Source organism: Macaca nemestrina, chromosome 10 (genome assembly GCF_043159975.1).
Source record: "Macaca nemestrina isolate mMacNem1 chromosome 10, mMacNem.hap1, whole genome shotgun sequence".
In the NCBI taxonomy this organism is placed as follows: Eukaryota; Metazoa; Chordata; class Mammalia; order Primates; family Cercopithecidae; genus Macaca; species Macaca nemestrina.
The window spans coordinates 88,414,609-88,434,014 of NC_092134.1; the positions used below are offsets into that span (position 1 = coordinate 88,414,609).

The 19,406-nt window shown below is 40.7% G+C and overlaps 1 long non-coding RNA gene across 1 annotated transcript in view; it reads left to right on the forward strand.

The window, feature by feature from the left end:
* The window catches only part of LOC139356789 (uncharacterized), a 45,445-nt gene extending 26,256 nt beyond the window's left edge, over window positions 1-19,189 (forward strand). The window contains exons 2-3 of the long non-coding RNA XR_011609217.1: window positions 4,028-4,296; window positions 14,569-19,189. This is a non-coding gene — a long non-coding RNA (uncharacterized lncRNA). The remainder of the gene's footprint in view (window positions 1-4,027; window positions 4,297-14,568) is intronic.
* The last annotated feature ends 217 nt before the right edge of the window (window positions 19,190-19,406 follow it).

The following is a 19,406-nucleotide window of genomic DNA, read 5'->3' on the forward strand; positions in this document are numbered from 1 at the left end:
TGAATCCAATTCCATGTCACTACCTCTTAGACACAAGAGCTGGAGAACTCTGGTTCTGTTATCTGCCTGTCTGCAATGTAAAATAATAAATAAATAAACTTTCATTGGCATTGTTTAGGAACAAACAGTTGGAATAGTGTGTCAAGTTCCCAAAAATGTGGGAGTAGGAAAAAAATATTTTTTCTTATAGATGCCAGTTTTTTGTCCACTTTTCTTGGAAACATCTTAAACTTCTAACAGCCTGGCCTTGTGACTCATACAAATGGCTTGTGTAAAAGTTACATAAGCTAGAGAAAAAAATACAGCCACTGAGAGAGAGAGAGAGAGAGAGAGAGAAGAAAGAGACAGAAAGAAAGAAAGAAAGAAAGAAAGAAAGAAAGAAAGAAAGAAAGAAAGAAAGAAAGAAAGAAAGAAAGAAAGAGAGAAAGAAAGAAAGAAAGAAGAGAGGAGAGAAGAGAGGAGAGAAGAGAAGAGGGAAGAGAAGAGAGAAGAGAAAAGAGAAAGAGGAAGGAAGGGAAGGAGGGGAGGAAGGGAAGAAAGGAGGGAGGGAGGGAGGAAGGGAGGGAGGGAGGGAGGGAGGGAGGAAACCAAACCTGCCATCTCCTTCCCAAATCTGTAACAGGAGATATTTTTAAAGTTGTATGGTGCAGCAAACTCTAGGTTTGCTTAAAGTTAGCTGATGCAGGAAGAGTTAGGAAAACAGTAAAATGTCTTCTTTTTTCTCAAAGCTTTCTCACCACCCAACCCCTACCAACAGAGATCTTTGAAACTGTATTTCAGGCTGAAAGGAATAAACCATGTTTTCATATTCTTGGCAAAGAAACAGTGATTAACTAGTTTTTTGTTTCGTTTTGTTTTGTTTTAATGTTTTAGACATGGGGTCTTGCTCTGTTGCCCAGGCTGACCTCAAACTCTCGGTCTCAAGTAATCCTCCTACCTTGGTCTCCTGAGTAGCTGGGATTACAGGCATGTGCTATCACACTCAGCTAGTGATTAGTTTCTTTAAAAAAGGCAGAGGTTGGGGGAACTCTCTCTATTTCAGAGCAGAAAAAAAAAAAACACCATGTCTATTTTAAACTACTGTTTCTATAATGTCACAAGCTTTGCTTGTTTTTATTTATTTTTCTCATCTTTATAATTAAATTCTTATATAGAGTGATGCATAGGTGTAATGGATAACCCAAGCCCATGGGTTCCTTTATAGCTAGGCTTCTTATGGTAAAATATACACTTTTTCTTTCCTTCTGTGCACAATCACTAAAACATAGTTGTCTGGACCACAGTTGACACAAACCCTTTCCCCTTCTTTCACTTTTTCTTTGTCCCTGAAATCTTGTCTACTTGATCTTTGCTCCAGTCACTCCAAATGCTTTCTAAAGCTTACTAAAGATCAGGCTGACGTGGGAGGATCACTTGAGCCCAGGAGGTTGAGGCTGTAGTGAGCCAGGATCATGGCACTGCATTCCAGCCTGGGTGACAGAGTGAGGCCCTGTCTCAAAAAAAAATGTAGTTACCAAATTCAATGTTTTATCATTTATTCTTTGATTCTTTTTTCGTTTTCTTTTTCTTTCTTTCTTTCTTTTTTTTTTTTTTTTTTTTTTTTTTTGACACGGAGTCTCACTCTATTGCCCAGGCTGGAGTGCAATGTTGCAATCTCGGCTCACTGCAGCCTCCACCTCCTAGATTCAAGCAATTCTCTTGCCTCAGCCTCTCAACTAGCTGGGACTACAGCTGTGAGCCACCACACTTGGCTAATTTTTGTAGTTTTAGTAGAGATGGGGATTTCACTGTGTTGGCCAGGCTGATCTCGAACTCCTGTCCTCAAGTGATCCACCCATCTTGGCCTCAAAGTGCTGGGATTACAGGCATGTGCCACCATACCCAGCCTGCAGCCTTTGATTCTACCAACCATTCCTGTCCTCTCATTTTTTCACATCTGAACTTTGAAAACATTTTGCCCTTGACCCGCAATTCCCTCTCTCCCTCAACAGCCCATTCCTGCTAGGGCTCTTCTCTCTCTGCTTCAACCTGCACCTCGATGTACATTACAATGGATCTACCTCTATGGCTCTCCCATGAGGTCCAACCTTACACTCCTTCTTTCTTTCTTCTTTTTTCTTTGAGACTGGGTCTCACTCTGTCACCCAGGCTGGAGTGCAGTGGCATGCAACCTTGAACTCCTGCGCTCAAGTTATCCTCTCACCTCAGCCTCCCAAGTAGCTGGGACTTACAGGCATGTGCCACCACACCCGGCTAGTTTTTTAATTTTTTGTAAAGATGGGGTGTCACTTTGTTGCCCAGGCTGGTCTCGAACTCCTGGACTCAAGCAATCCTCTCGCCTCAGCCTTCCAAAGTGCTAGGTTTATAGGTGTGAACCACCACGCCCAGCCCCAACATTGTATTTCTAAGGCATTTCTGACTTAGTGTTTCTATTTAAGTGACCCTACCAAAAGCAACAGGTGTGGCAGAGAACACGTTACGTTTTTCTCCAAAGCCAGTTCCCTCTCCTAACCTTCCTAGTTCTGTCAGTGATACCAGCGATCTCCACCACTCTGGCTTGGAACCTTGATAAATTAATATTGATTGCTGGATCCATCACTAATTTATACTTTTCCCTCAAGAATGTCCTTTCTTTTCCTCATCTCCACATCAAAGCAGTCACTAAGTACTGTCAACACTGCCTTCATGATGTTTCTCACATCTTGTGGCTTCTCATCCTTTCCATATTGTCTGCTATCACTATGGTGTAGGACTTAGTGTCTAATCCTTGGATCATGGGAAGACTGTACTTGCTAGCTTGTCTCCTACCTCAGGACTTTCTTCCTCTCCTGGCTCTGTTTCTACCAGAATCCACTCTGTTCTCTGCTCCCACATTAATCTTCTTAAAACATGACTTTCCTTCTATTAATTCACCATCAAGACATATTTAATAGCTTCCTGATGACTACAGTCCTAATGCCTTACTCTACTTTTTATTTTAACATATGCCAGACATTTATTACTATTGGGTGAATATACTTTTCTCTCCCCATCCTTAAGTTTATCTGTTTCTTTCCATATCCACAGCTACTACCATAGTTCAAGCAATCACCACGTCTTACCTGGAGTATTACCATTGCCTTCTAACTGACCTCTATTTCTGTTCTTGTCTCCCTGCAATTCATCCCCAAGTTGGTCCGAGTGTTATGGGTTATTGTTTTTCTGGTTTTCTGATTTTTTTTTTTTTTTTTTTTTTTTTGAGATGGAGCCTTGTTCTGTCACCCAGGCTGGAGTGCAATGGTACAATCTTGGATCACTGCAACCTCTGCCTCCTGGGTTCAAGCAGTTCTCCTGTCTCAGCCTCCTGAGTAGCTGTGACTACAGGCGCACACCACCACACCTGGCTAACTTTTGTATTTTTAGTAGAGACAGGGTTTCACCATATTGGTCAGACTGGTCTCGAACTCCTAACCTCAGGTGATCCACCTGCCTCGGCCTCCCAAAGTGCTGGAATTACAGGCATGAGCCACTGTGCCTGGCATGGGTTATTGTTAAGCTGATTTAACATTGCAATTCATATTCCACAACCAGAGTGGTCTTTTAAAAAGTAAGTGGCTTCTGTGATAGCTGGCCTCCATTGCACCATGTCTCTCCATATTCACATGCTCATGTATTCACCTCTCTCATTTAATCTGAGTGCCCTGTCACTCACTTGAGCCAATAGAATACATAAGTGATACAGTGCCAGTTTTAAAGCTGAAGCTTTAAGAAGTCTCAGCAGCTTCTACTTTTGCACTTTTAGATTCTGTGAGCTTTCATATGAGAGGTCTATGTATCTTGTTGGAGAGATCACATTAGAGTAAGCTTGTCCAACCCACAGCCTGCAGGCAACATGCAGCCTGCAACTTTGAATGTGGCTCAACACAAATTTGTAAACTTTCTTAAAACATTACTAGATTTTTTTGTGATTTTTTTTTTAATTTTAGTTCATCAGCTATCATTCGTGTTAGTGTATTTTATGTGTTGCTCAAGACAATTCTTCTTCCAGTGTGACCCAGGGAAGCCAAAAGATCGGATAGCTCTGCATTAGAGAGACCCTGAAACAACATGGAGAGAGAGAGGGTCCAGCTGTGCCAGTGTCCAGCAGAGTCCTGCAGTCTAGTCATCTCAGCCAAGGTGCTAGAAAAGTGACTGAGCCATCATGACTGTCCAGTTTAGTGGAACCCCCAACTAACTGTGGTCCCAGCTGACATCACACAAAGCAGAACCATGGAGCTGAGCCTGTCAACTCACAGAATTGTGAGAAACAATAAAATGGTAATTGCGTTGAAATAGCAAGTTTTGAGATAGTTTGTTATGTAGCAATAGATAAGCAAAACGCTAAAAACTAAATCCAGCTTCTGAAACTCACAGGAGCCTACAAGGCCCTACATGATCTGTCTCCTGCCTAACATCTTGGACCTCATGTTCTATTCCACTTGGTATGTCCTGCCATATGGCTTATACCTGCCTCTCAGACATACTCTCTGCCTGGAATGCAGTTGACCTACCCAGACAGCCCATTGGAAGCAGATCTCTTATTTTTTATTTTTTATTTTTACTTTTAAGACCATATTGCTTTGTTGTCCAGGCTGGAGTGCAGTGGTGCGATCTTGGCTCATTGCACCCTCTGCCTCCCGGGTTCAAGCAATTCCCCTGCCTCAGCCTCCCACATAGCTGGGACTACAGGCACACACCATGGGGCCCCACTAATTTTTGTGTTTTTGTAGAGACAGGATTTGCCATGTTGACTGGGCTTGTCTCAAACTCTTGACCTCAGGTCATCCACCCACCTTGGCCTCCCAAAGTGCTAGGATTACAGGCATGAGCCGCCATGCCCAAAAGCAGATCTCTTCTTGTTCTTTTCTCCTCCTCCCCACTCTACCATGCCAGTTTACTTGCTTCATAGTAATTATTATTCTCTAAAAATTCCCATTTGTATACTTGCTTATTGCCTATCTCTCCTCTCCACTCCCTCTAGAACCTAAGCTTCAAGAAAGTAAACACCTTGTCTATCTGGTCAACCAGATGATTTATCATGAAGCTAAGATTGCTTATGCTCAGGGGCCCTCATTTGCATATGCCCCTTCCATATTTAGTTTTGTATTTGTAATTTTGTGTTCCTTTTCTTAAAGAAGGTTCCTCAAATTGTTTAAACCTTAGGCCTCTGTCAGAGAAAAACAGCCATACCTCAGTTAAAATGGTAAAACAGATTTTATTTAATAACTACTGACAGTGAGGAAGAGTTGGGCTGCAACCCAAGTTGTACAGAGGTGATGGGGCTTTTCTTTTCTTTTTCTTTTTTCTTTTTTCTTTTTTCTTTTTTTAGACAGGATCTCACTCTGTTATCCAGGCTGGAGTGCAGTGGTGCGATCTCAGCTCACTGCAACCTCCATCTCCCGAGTTCAGGTGACTCTTCTGCCTCAGCCTCCCAAGTAGTTGGGATTACAGGTATGCGCCGCCATGCCCAGCTAATTTTTGTATTTTTAGTAGAGATCGGCTTTCACCATGTTGGCCAGACTGGTCTCAAACTCCTGACCTCAGGTGATTTACCTGCCTTGGCCTCCCAAAGTGCTGGGATTACAGGCGTGAGCTGGCAGACTGGGTGGCTAGTGATGGGGCTTTTCAAAGTGAGAATGAGGGAGTAGGAAGGGGGCATGACAAGGGCTTGAGCAGAGTTAGGGAAGTGAAAGATCATAAAAAAGCTGGAAGGGGAGTGGATCTATGTGAAATCCATCTGGGTTTGCTAGTTGGCATTTGTCAAATTTAAGCTTCTACCCTCTCAGAGAGATGGGGCATTGGGCCCTATCATTTAGCTTCCACATTCGTCGTCTTTGAACAGCACTTTTATCCTGTCACTTCCCTATTTCAGAAATCTTCAGCAACTCCCACATGAATGGAGACTGAAATTCAGATCTCTGAGCCTGCCATTCAAGGCTGGCTACATCCTGCTTGTTCACCCTTATCTCCTACTTCTCGTCTTCATACACACTACCATAGCCAGACAGGTCTCTTTACAGCTTCCTGAACGTTCCTTGCTCCTTCCATCTACGCATTACTTCACATTACATCATCTTCATATTTATATCATCTGGAGATCAACTTTGCTCTACTCTTGGCCCCCTGTGAACCTTATCCCTCCTTCAAGATCCTTCTCCATGAAGCCTTCCCAGACTCAGGTAGACCCAGTGTTCTCTCCCTTTTCTGAATTCTGGCCAGGCAGGCCATGCATTTAGAACTGCCTGCCATCCATGGCCAGTTCCCTTTTCTTGCCAAGCCCTACCTGCTGATCTGGATTATACAAGCACTTCATCCAAGAACCATATCCTCACTACAGCCATTCCTACTTTAGAGGTCCCAGTAGAGATTGAGGTCCCAGAGAGGCCCATTGTGTATTTGGAACCCACTGAGAATAAATAACAGAATTTTATAGCTTCTTTGAAACCAAGTAAAATCACCAGATATGTGAACAGAAAAGAAATAAAGTCATGTAAGATGGGGATATAATAATTTAGTGTAAGTTCCTAAATCACAAATTCTTCAAAGGTAGCTCTATAATAGTTCTGGAAAAGTACCTGGTGCAGGAGCATTTACTGCAAGATTGCACACCCAAAGATATTACAGTATAACAATTGATAATGTGGTGATAATGGTGGTGGTGATATTGCTGGCAATGCAATGCAGACTCTAGTCCTTTAAGGTAAATGAGACATTGGTATTGTTTGATGGGGTTCTGCCATGAGCAGAAATTATTCCGTCACTGCTTTCTATGTTAACACCACCAAAGGAAACAAAGTTTTTCCAAAGGGGAGAATAATTTATATTTCATTTTTTAAAAAATGGTTACATTTTCCCCAAGGCATAATGGAAGAGTCTCCTTCAAGCAATAGTACTTCTAGAAAAGAAGGTACTTTTAGGAAATGGGGAAGAGCTTTTGTTTCCTGCTAGCATCAGGCTTTTTGTCTTCTTTTGTGTCTTCTTTTCAGCGATAGGCAAAACGACAGTTTTTTAGTAGAAGTTAAAATTATAGCCCTACTAAAATCTACTAAAATACAGTATTTTATTTCAGTTTAGACTCATTTCCAATTGCATTTAATCTTTTCCAGGCTTGTTATTGCTTTTTCTTACAATTTCCAACGCGAAATGACATTTTTAGTCTCTTTTGCCCTCTATTGAATTGCCCTGGTAATAACAGTAACTAGCAAAATGCTAGTTCTCTAGCATGTAGAAGACATAAATATTTGATCTCAGATCAGTGATGTGTGTAATTGTTGCTATAGAGAAAACCTTTGATTGCTGCCCAAATCTGGAGGCTTATTAAAATTTAATTTCTGGATCTTTTCCACATATATAAAACTCAGAACATTTCGTAGTATATAAATTAACCCTTCCCTGTTCCTATGGCAAGCTACTCTTTTTCTCCCAGGGATGGAGCAGTAAGAAATGTGTCTCATCCACAGGAATCGGATTTAGATCTGAGAGAGCAGTTCCTTCAATGAGTACTGAAAAATTCAGGAAAGAAATATCAAGGGAAATTGTGTATTATCATGTCTAGAAATCATTACATATGAGGCAGATTCTGATTTGTCTGCATAACTTTTAGATATTAATATGGCTAGTTTCTGAAAAATAGTAAAGCAAAAGAGGAAAAATAGATATGAAAGTGATTAATATATTAGCTTGCCTTTATAATTTAATAGCAATTAAATGCTATTCATAAATTGTATTTGCAGAATTCCAACCATAAAAAGAAAACATAAATTATGCAGAATTATTTGGGCAACAATGGCAGAAGTATAATATGTAAAGTTTTTCCTTTTAATACTTACATTACAATTGTAAGTGGGATTTGGCTACTGGCTGACTCATCTCATTATATCCAGATGAATGAAGTACTAAAGAAGCAGATAATCCTGAAGCTTAATTTTATGTGTTAGTTTCAAAGCCTCTCAGCTGTACTCAAAGCTGTTACAGTAACACAATTGACTGATCTATCTCCTGCCTCTTCTGGTTTCCCTCCTTCCCTGATAGGATGGGACATGAATCCTAAGGGATAAAAAAAAAAAATTAGCAAAGCAATAATGTAAGTAACCCAAGAGGGCTAGATATACATATCTTCCCTTAGAAAATTCAACATTGACCAAAAAGTAAATGTAAAAACAATCTAATGAGATTTTTAGAAATCTAAGGAGCTCAGATTCTCCTGTTTGCATGCATTATGGAACTAATTTCACTACTGGGATTCAAGATTAGAATGGCTAAAAGTATAAGTTAAGAAAATAGACGCTGGAGTTGGCCGGGTGTGGTGGCTCACATCTGTAATCCCAGCACTTTGGGAGGCTAAGGCGGGTGGATCACTTGAGGTCAGAAGTTCGAGACCAGACTGGCCAACATGGTGAAACCCTGTTTCTACTAAAAATACAAAAATTAGCCGGGTGTGGTGGCATGTGCCTGTTATCCCTGCTACTTGGGAGGCTGAGGCAGGAGAATTACTTGAACCTGGGAGGTGGAGATTGCAATGAGCCAAGATTGCACCACTGCACCCCAGCCTGGATGATGGAATGAGACTCGGTCTCAAGAGAGAAAAAGAAGAAACTAGACTCTGGAGTCAAACGATCTAAAAGTTCAACATGGGTTATGCCACTTAGTTGCTGTGAAATCTTAAGCAAGTTTTGTAACTCGCTAGGCCTCAATTTCCTCATTTGTATAATGAAAAAAATAAAACTTCATAGAGTTGTTCTGAAAGTTAAATGAGAAAATATCTTTAAAATACTAGAAAGGGACTTGGCCAGAACAGACTTCTGATTAATACTAGTCATTATTAGCATCATCACAATGATTATAATTCTCAACATTATTTTAGCATTAATAATAAAGATAATGGTAATAGCCTTAAGAAGGAAAATTTCCCTAGGCATTTGCTGGAAAAGAAAGCAAAGAGAGGAGGTCTGACTTCTGTGCATGCTTCCACACTGGACTTCCATTATGCTCGCAACTCAATATTGTGTTTGAGGCTGTGACCCAGGGCAGGATAAAGCCCACAGTATTTCTTGGCATCACTCATGGGACACCATTGTGATCTTGTGTTTACTGTCTACTTTCTTTTTTTTTTTTTTTTTTTTGAGACGGAGTCTCGCTATGTCGCCCAGGGTGGAGTGCAGTGGCCGGATAAGTTCTGAGCTATTCAGGTGACTGATCCACCAGCAACCATGGAAGTCTTGAGCTGTCAGTTGTGTAGTTCTTTGTTTTGGGTATACATTGTCCTGGTTTGAGCCAAAAATTAGAATGAGGGACTTATTTGACTTTATAACTTCTTCATGTAGAGAACTGTGGTACAACTATGGGCCCCAAAAGTCAGACAGGATGAGATTTTTATTCTCAAGACATATGCATAATTCTGAAGGAAAAAGTAGCAATTTGTTTCAAATATAGAAACATGGAAATTGAATATAAGAAGTTATTTTTCTTTTTTGCCATACTATTTGAAAAGTCCACAATCATTATTTCTGAAAATTAATATGTATCATATTAAACTATTTAAACAAGGTAAAAAGGTATGCCATGAAAATAAATTCTCCTGCCACCTTAACCCTGGTATTTGAGTTTACTTTCTCAAAAATAAATATTGTTACTGTTTGATTATTATGTGAAACATAATCTTTTAATCAAGATACCTTCCTCTGGGATTTTCTTGGTGTTGTACTGAGCAGGGGTCTAAATAGCAGAAGATTCCTCATCATCAAATTGAAAAACAATTGGGCTGAGCATGGTGGCTCATGCCTCTAATCCTAGCACTTAGGGGCAGATCACTTGAGGTCAGCAGTTCGAGACCAGCTTGGTCAACATGGTAAAACCCTCTCTCTACAAAAAATACTAAAATTAGGCCAGGGCGGTGGCTTACCCCTGTAATCCCAGCACTTTGGAAGGCTGAGGCAGGTGGATCACGAGGTCAAGAGAGAGCATCCTGGCCAACATGCTGAAACCCCGTCTCTACTAAAAATACAAAACATTAGCGCGGTGTGGTGGTGTGTGCTTGTAGTCCCAGCTACTGGGGAGACTGAGGCAGGAGAATCGCTTGAACCTAGGAGGCAGAGATTGCAGTGAGCTGAGATCATGCCACTGCACTCTAGCCTGGTAACAGAGTGAGACTCCATCTCAAAAAAAAAAAAAGAAAAACACACAATTAGCCTGGTGTGGTGGCACATACCTGTAGTGCCAGCTCCTCTGGAGACTGAGGCAAGAGAATCACTTGAATCCTGGAGGCAGAGATTGCAGTGAGCCGAGATCACACCACTGCACTCCAGTCTGGGCAACAGCAAGACTCCATCTCAGAAAACAAAACAAGACAAAACAATTGCTTTGTCACTCTAGAAACTCTAAGGAGGCAAAGTCAAATATGTTGTGTCAAAAGTCTCTAAAGGGATGCTCCTAGGCCGGGCGCGGTGGCTCAAGCCTGTAATCCCAGCACTTTGGGAGGCCGAGACGGGCGGATCACGAGGTCAGGAGATCGAGACCATCCTGGGTAACACAGTGAAACCCCGTCTCTACTAAAAATACAAAAACTTAGCCGGGCGAGGTGGCAGGCGCCTGTAGTCCCAGCTACTCGGGAGGCTGAGGCAGGAGAATGGCGTGAACCCGGGAGGCGGAGCTTGCAGTGAGCTGAGATCCGGCCACTGCACTCCAGCCTGGGTGACAGAGCGAGACTCCGTCTCAAAAAAAAAAAAAAAAAAAAAAAAAAAAAAAGGGATGCTCCTAATGGTTCCAGTATTATAAAATGACCCTGGGAAAAGCACTGAGGATCTTTTCTAGTTGAACATGGACCTAGATTTTAAATTTGGCTTTGGGACCAGGACTATCCCATCACCTTAATTTGGATCTCAAAGATTTATCATGGTTTACATGCATAGTTCTGAATGCAGTTTAATTAGGCATATATGATTGCAGGATAAATGCAGACAAAGGAGTGTTATTTTTGTGTGTCTTGTTATCTCCAAGCTAAATATGAATGGCAGCAGCAGTGCAACACTTGAATTGTTCCACATTTGTTATCCTGCAAAACGGGCTCTTCTTGGGTAATAACTTTTAAATAATCAGAACTCCAATAAGATATTTTGGTCATTGTCCTTCAGTTAGCTGCTACATGGTATGCTTAGTTAGTTGCATTATCTTTTCAGTTGGACCTTTGCATCGATAGAAACTGATGATAAAAAGTTGAGGTCTTTTTCCTGCTCACAAGCATCTTTTATTTATTATTATTATTATTATTATTATTATCATTATTATTTTGAGACAGAGTTTCTCTCTGTCACCCATACCGGAGTGCAGTGGCCATCTTGGCTCACTGCAACCTCCACCTCCCAGGTTCAAGTGATTTTCCTGTCTCAGCCTCCCAAGTAGCTGGGATTTCAGGCACCCACCACCATGCCTGGCTAATTTTGTATTTTTAGTTGAGACAGGGTTTCACCATGTTAGCCAGGCTGGTCTTGAACTCCTGATCTCAAGGGATCCACCTGCCTTGGCCTCCTAAAATGCTGGGATTACAAGCATGAGCCACTGTGTCCAGCCCACAAACACCTTTTATATCAGGTAAAAGCAGATCAGTGGTCAGAAATTATAGCAGATGGCAAATTGTGTGTTGCTAGTAACAAGCTGTAAGTTATGCTTCCTCCACCAATACATTTCACAGCCTTCTGCTATTGAGTTACTGCTTAGTGGCCTTTTGTTTCAACTTGAAGAACTTTCTAAAGCATTTCCTCTAAGGTAGGTCTAGTGGTGATGAACTTCAGCATTTGTTTGTCTTGGAAAGTATCTCACTTTCATTTTTGAAGGAAAACTTTTCTGTGTATGGTGTTCTTGGTTGGAAGGCTTTCTTCTTTCAGTACTTGAAATATATCATCCCACTCCCTTTTGGCTTGTGAGGTTTCTGCTTTATCTCTCTTTCATTTTTGAAGGAGAGTTTTTCTGTGTATGGTATTCTTGGTTGACAGGTTTTTTCTTCTTTCAGTGCTTCAAATATATCATCCTACTCCCTTTTGGCTTGTGAGGTTTCTGCTGAAAAATCTGTTGATAATCTACTGGAGGACCCCTTGTATGTGACAAGTTGTTTTTGTTGCTGCTTTCAAAATTGGTATTGTCTTTGACTTTTGACTATTTGATTATAATACATTTCATTGTGGATTTCTTTCTTTCTTTCTTTCTTTCTTTTTTTTTTTTTTTTTTTTGGTGAGATGGAATCTTGCCCTGTTGCCTAGGCTCGAGTGCAGTGGCATGATCTTGGCTCACTGCAACCTCTGCCTCCCAGTTTCAAGTGATTCTCAGGCCTCAGCCTCCCGAGTAGCTGAGATTACAGGCACCCGCCACCATGCCCAGCTATTTTTTGTATTTTTAGTAGAGATGGGGTTTCACCATGTTGGTTAGGCTTGTCACGAACTCCTGACCTCAAATGATCTGCCCGCCTCAGCCTCTCAAAGTGCTGGGATTACAGGAGTGAGCCACTGTGCTTGGCCCATGGATTTCCCTAGGTTCATATTTGGCATCCCTTTGGGTTTCTTGGATCTGGATGTTCATTCCCTTCCTCAGATTTGGGAAGCAGTCAGTTGTTATTTCTTTGAATAAGTTTTCTCATTCTGTCTCTCTTTCTACTCCTTTTGAAACTCTCACAGTACATATTTGGTCTGCTTAATGGTGTTCTGTAATTCTCTTAGGCTTTTACTCTTTTTCATTCTTTTTTCTTTTTGCTCCTCTGATGGAATTATTACCAGTGACCTGTTTCACTGATCCTTTCTTCTGCTAGATCTAGTATGCTGCTGAACCCCTATAGTGAATTTTTCAGGTCATTTGTGTTCTTCAACTTGATTTCTGTTATATTTGTCTTTGGTGCTTTTAAATATCTTCTATCTCTTCCTTGAAATTCTCATTTTGTTCATGCATTTTCTCTTAACCTCAATGAATACCTTCATGAGAGCTATTTTTAATTCTCTATCAGATAAGTTATATAACTGTTTCATTAGGTCATTTTCTGAAGATTTATTTTGTTCCATTGTTTGGAACATCTTTGCCTGGTGCTTCATTTTTCTTGACCCCCTGTGTTGTGTCTACATGTTAGACAAAGCAGGTACCTATCTCAGTCTTCATAAACTGACATGGTAAAGGTGAAGGCCCATCAGTCAGCCTAGTCATAGATTATAAAGGTCTCTTCCAACTCCTTCCCTCCCCAGGAAGAAGCAGTTAGCTGTGTTTTTCCCTATTTGCCCTGTGCTAAGCCATGGGTAGGGGAGAGCTACTAGCCAAAGCTACTGTTTCTTCTCTCCCCCAGGTGACTAGATTGTACTGAACCCATTAGAGATCCAGGACTGGTGAGACAGATGCAGGTTCTTTGGGAAGGCCTGGAGGAGTGACGGTACTGGACACATGGATCAATTCTTTCTCTCCTCAGGAGAGGCTAAATGCTGGGATTTTTTCATAAGCTTGCTCTGTGCTGAGCAGGGAAGAGGAACAATCACATCTACCAGCCCAAGGCACTGTATCCATTCTCCTCCAGGTGGTTAGACTGTGCCAAATCTTTCAGAGTTCCAAGACTGGCAAAACAGAAGCCAGTCCTCTCTGGAGCCCTCTTAGAAGAGTTAGGGTGCTGTGAACCAACCCTTTTTATCCTCTAGGTGAAACTTGGAGCTAGTGGGTCTCTTCTTGATTGTATGGCACTGTGCCAGGGCAGTGTCTCTAGCAAGAGGGTGTCTTGAATCTCTCTAATAGTTTCAGTGAGTTGGTTTCATAGTCTCCTGGCATGCAGAAGTCTTTCAATTCATTCAATTCATTTCTGATTTCTCACAAAGAAATTTGTCCATGAATTGTTGCTGAATTGCTGTGTCTGTGGGCTGGGTTGAGGTAAGCCCAAGCCTCCTACTCTGCTCCCAGAATTCATTCATTTATTCTCTCTCTCTCTCTCTCTTTTTCTGTTTCTCTCTTTCCTCTTTCTTGCGCCCTCTCATTTGGGGTGCCAGCCATTGATATGGGATTGCTCTTTTCCCCAGAGGGGAAAATATATGTTAACATGTATTAACTACTAAAATGGAGCATTAGCTCTTCTTTCAGCTGCTCTTTATAGATGATAAATGCAGGTGAAGAAGGGGGTCTCTGAATTTAGAGAAGATTACCTCAAAGGAGAAAGGTATTGTGTATTAATAGATTCTAGGGAGACTTGGAAAGTTTGAATTAACTTACCAGGGTTAAGTTTCTGAGAGGTAGGGTTGAACATTTTTAACTGGAAAAGTTGATACTTCATCAGTTAGAATCTAATATCTCTGAAGTAAGACTGAGTTATAAAGAGAATCAAGAAGACTGACAATCAAGGAGTCTAGAATAATCCAATTTTTTTTCTCACAAGAAAGAAATATAGAACCTGAGAAACTAATACTAATTATCATAAGTATGTTCTTTAAGAAGGTGGGATGGAATACTAAGCACTTGGGATTTCAACAGCATTTCACTTGGTCTTACTCCATTTTGTTGTTGTTGTTGTTTCTGAATATTTTTTTTCTTTTTCTTTTTTAGCATCTATTGTTGGGGTGATTGGACCCAACACCAGGTGGTGACGAAGTCCAGCAGAATGAAAGAAATGAGAAAAGACAGTTTGAGAGAGAAAGTGGGTCCAGGGGCCAATGCGAGTTTGGAGGCTGCAAAGGAGCAGAGGGCTGGAAGCCCAGACTATTTATTGGTGATCAAACAAAGAAACAGGTGGTGAGAATATGGGGTTGAAAGGGAGCATTGCATTAAGCACATGATTTACAGCTCTGATGGTTTAGCATATGCTCTGCTACTTGAGATAATGGAGAGCACGTTCTTTTAACTCAAGATACAATAGATTCTGGGAGAGCAAGGAGCCAGCAAGTCGAGACACATTCCAGAGGCCATGAGCCCTGAATTCTATCCAAGCCACGAGGGGTTTTATGCCCTGGGCTTAGATTATGGTGTGTCAGGGTAGCCTTCCACCCTTTAGCACAGAGCTTGGTGTTCCAAAGGCCACGAGGGGTTTTAGACCCTGGACCCCAGACATGTTTCAAGACTCTTTTACATTATGTCAGACATGCAAGCCCTGCCTCAACTTCTCTCCCAACACTCAGCTTTTCTCCCAACATCTATTAAATAGCTCCTATGTGCAAATCAGTGTGCTGGGTACCTTGGTCACAGTGGGCAGCAACATTTGACCAGGCTCTGGCTACATGAACCTTAGAAATGCTTAGATAAAAAAGGTACATATTAACAGTTACGTTTTATATATATGTAAATTATGTAAATAAGTTATTTTTTACCAAAAAAGTACATATTTTCCAGTGCAACTTAATTAATTGGTATTCTGATTTATACATCAATCTAAGATTACTTGGTTAATATGAGTCCCCAAGAGGCTATCTAGATACATGGGTTAAATTGAGTTTCTACACCTGTTAAGCTGAGAGCCAAACTATGGTGCTTGGAGATGCATTAAAGGCACAGTCACTCTTGGCAATGCTTCTGGGTGCTCAGCAGGCATCTCACTCTAAAGAACTCTAGGCCATTCTCATTCATTTCAGTAGTAGGGAGCAAGTTCCTTTTTTTTTTTTTTTGAGATGCAGTCTTCCTCTGTCGCCAGGCTGGGGTGCAATGGTGCCATCTCGGCTCACTGCAACCCCTATCTCCCAGGTTCAAGCAATTCTCCTGCCTCAGCCTCCCGAGAGTACCTGGGACTACAGGCGCACACCACCACGCCCAGCTAATTTTTGTATTTTTAGTAAAGACAGGGTTTCACCATGTTGGCCAGTATGGTCTCGATCTCATGACCTTGTGATCCACCCACCTTGGCCTCCCAAAGTGCTGGGATTACAGGCGTGAGCCACCGTATCTGGGAGCCTGTTCTTATACCAATTCACATATACCACTACACAGATGCCCTCACTGAAAAATATGAAAAATAAACATAGATTTTTGTTTCTGTTTCAAATAATAAGAGGTGGGTATGAGGGGGATTTTTCAAATTAGAAATATTGGCATTAGAAGGCAGATATAATTCAACAGTTAAAGAAAGTGTAATTAAAAACCATGATTTCGCAGCATCAATCATGCTTTTTATATTCCAAACTTCAAGAATTCATCGTATTATATTTTTTTATTTTACATTCTGAAATTACCCAAAGCATTGATCTAAATCTATCATGTGATGATGAATTTCTTAAAAAGTCATGAAGTCCTTCACAAATTATTGATTTACTCAAGATTAAGTGTTATATTGGCTATTATAGTCTCTAATCATCTTATCGATTATTTGTACAAATGATTTACACATTTAACTATGGTTTTTAGCTTGCTGCTTATTGAATCTTAAGCCCTTGAAAGATGAAATTTTAAAAATGCTTGAGATAGAATATTTTACATGAATTGAATGATTCAAAAACAACCATAAAAGAAATAAATCCAATTGTATCTACTTGGAATTGCTAAATGAATTCTATCTATGTGGTTTTTAATTGTCCTCTATTTTTATTTTGTAACTTTTACTCAGTATTTCATAACTAGATGTTTTCCTTAAGTACTCAGACCGTACAATGAGAATAAAAATAAGCTAGCACAAACTTACCCTAACACAATTGTGCAGAAAGCTCACATTGGACTTTGCTAATGCATGCAAAGCATATCCCCAAGGCTTCTTTTTCTCTAGTCTCTTTTTTCCCAGGGGACGGCTCTGAAAGTGATCAATAGATTGTCTCCCTCTGAAGGGCATGGCTTCAGTTGAAAAAGATTTCAACCATAGATATTTCTTTTCTTTGTGCCTAGAAAATATATGCTCATTGATTTTAAGAAATTTTATTTCAGTATTGTGATTTATTACAATAATAGTAATAAATAATACTGCTAAAATTGGCATCATGTATATATTAAGTACTTAACCGGGTTATAACACTACATTGTTATGTAACATGAAAAGTCATTACTTACATTGAGTTCATTAAAGCCACACACGCAAAGTATAAATTACAAAGGAAATGGGCAAGTACATTCTCAAAATATGTAAAATTTCAGTGCTTACTATATGGTTAGCACTATGTCAAATACATTATATGTATTCACTCCTAATCTTAATGACAACTTTGGAAAATAGATACTATTATTTTCCCCATGTTAGAGGTAAAGAAAGTAGAGTCAGCTGGGTGCAGTGGCTCATGCCTGTAATCCCAGCACTTTGGGAGGCTGAGGCAGATGGATCACTTGAGGTCTGGAGTTCGAGACCAGCCTGACCAACATGGTGAAACCCTGTCTTTACTAAAAATACAAAATTAGCCAGGCATGGTGGTGCATGCCTGTAATCCCAGCTACTTGGGAGGCTGAGGCAGGAGAATCACTTGAACCCGGGAGGCAGAGGTTGCAGTGAGCCGAGATCATGCCATTGCACTCCACCCTGGGCAACAGGAGCGAAACTCAGTCTCAAAAAAATAAATAAATAAAAAAGAAAAAGAAGGTAGAGTCATAGAGACATGGCAAGTTAGTGTCAAGATCTGGACCCAGGCAGTCTGGCTCCAGTGCTGGAAGTCTTTACCATTAAGCTATATTTACTGCTTTGTGACACCACAGAATCACAAATACTATGATTCTGAACAGATCACAGAAAAGAACCAGGGAAGAGAAATTAGGGAACCCAGAAGAGAAATCAAGGATCATTTATTTCAGTTCTTTTTAGGATACATAATCACTGTTTTCCCAAGCCCATGGATAAAATTAATAATGTTGCAAAACAGTATTAGTGGGCAGTGTCTATGCCATACTAGGAGAGGAGAGAGGGCATTGGCTGTTAGACTTCAAAGATTCTTGGGGCAGGGCATATATAGATGAATATCAGCCTATTAATTTGTAAAAAGACATTGCCCTGCCCCAAGAATCGACCACACAACATATCCCCCTAGTCATCCTGCATTAGATGTAAGGGGAAAGCTAATAACCACCACACCCCCAACAGTACTCAAAGTCCCTCGCTTTCCCCATCCTCTCACTGCAATTGGGCCAAACCACTTGTGCTTTAGAATGGAGGGTTCCAGGAGTTTCCATCTTCCCCCAAACAAATTGGCCCTTGGTGGCCCACCCTTACATTCCCAATCCATGTCCCCCAGCACTTCAGGCCCTCCAAGTGGGTCATTAGTTACAACAAAAAATTCTCAAAACAACAATAACAAATATCAAAATCCTGGAGTGGCTATGATAAACTGAGGCTCAGAGAGTTTAGACGACAATCAGGGAGAGAGCTGAGCAGGACCAAATCCAATCTCCTGCTTCCCTGCTCTATGCTGCCCCCTGGTGGTGCACTGTCAATAGCCCAGCTTCCAAAGGCACCTTATGGAACATGTTCTCCCTCCCGGTCCCTTCCATTATTTCTCTCCGAAGAAGACAAAGAGTTAAACTACTGATGCACAGAATAACTTAGGAGTTGAGTCAGAAAGACATGTTCCTGTCCATAGTTTAGTTTTAAAACCAATTTTTCCAAATATTTTGAGAAAAGATGACCCTGTCATAAATTCACATTTAACTAAAATGCTGTGATTGCATTACAAGCAAATTAAAAAGGTCCATTTGTGTATGATTCGATATTCTGAAAGACGAGAAAAGTATAGTAGCCTTTGGAACATATTGCTCTAATGCCACTGGCAAATTGTTTTTTAGGGAACACCATAGAACCTTAGCATTCTACCTTTCTATAAACATAGTTTATATGTTTTATTGACCTTCAGGTCTGTGAGAAGGACACAAATATTGGCAACATAATACTGCCATATAAAGGATATTGTTTCTAGACCAGCCTGGGCAACATTGTGAGACCTCTTCTCTACAAAATAAATGAATTTTTTAAAAGTTGACCAGATGTGATAGCTCTCGCCTATAATCCCAGCACTTTGGGAGGCCCAGGCGGGTGGATCACCTGAGGCCAGGAGTTTGAGACCAACCTGGCCAAAATGGTGAAACCCCATCTCTACTAAATATACAAAAATTAGCCAGGTGTGGTGATGCACGCCTTAGTCCCAGCTACTCGGGAGGCTGAGGCAGGAGAATTGCTTGAACCCAGGAGGAGGAGGTTGCAGTGAGTCAAGATCATGCCACTGCACTCCAGCCTGGGCAACAGAGAGAGACTCTATCACAAAACAAAACAAAACAAAACAAAACAAAACAAACAAACAACATTGATTCTCTTTGAAGTATTTCAAAGGAATCTGCTGTACTTGGTATACATTCTTTTCATTTTCTTCTGACATATTCCTAATAATATATGTGCATGTAACTGTCACATAACAAGATAGTAACATGGAATTGCTACTTTCAGTTTATAGCCTCAGAAGCAGGTATCCAAAATTTCTAGTATATCCACATACATT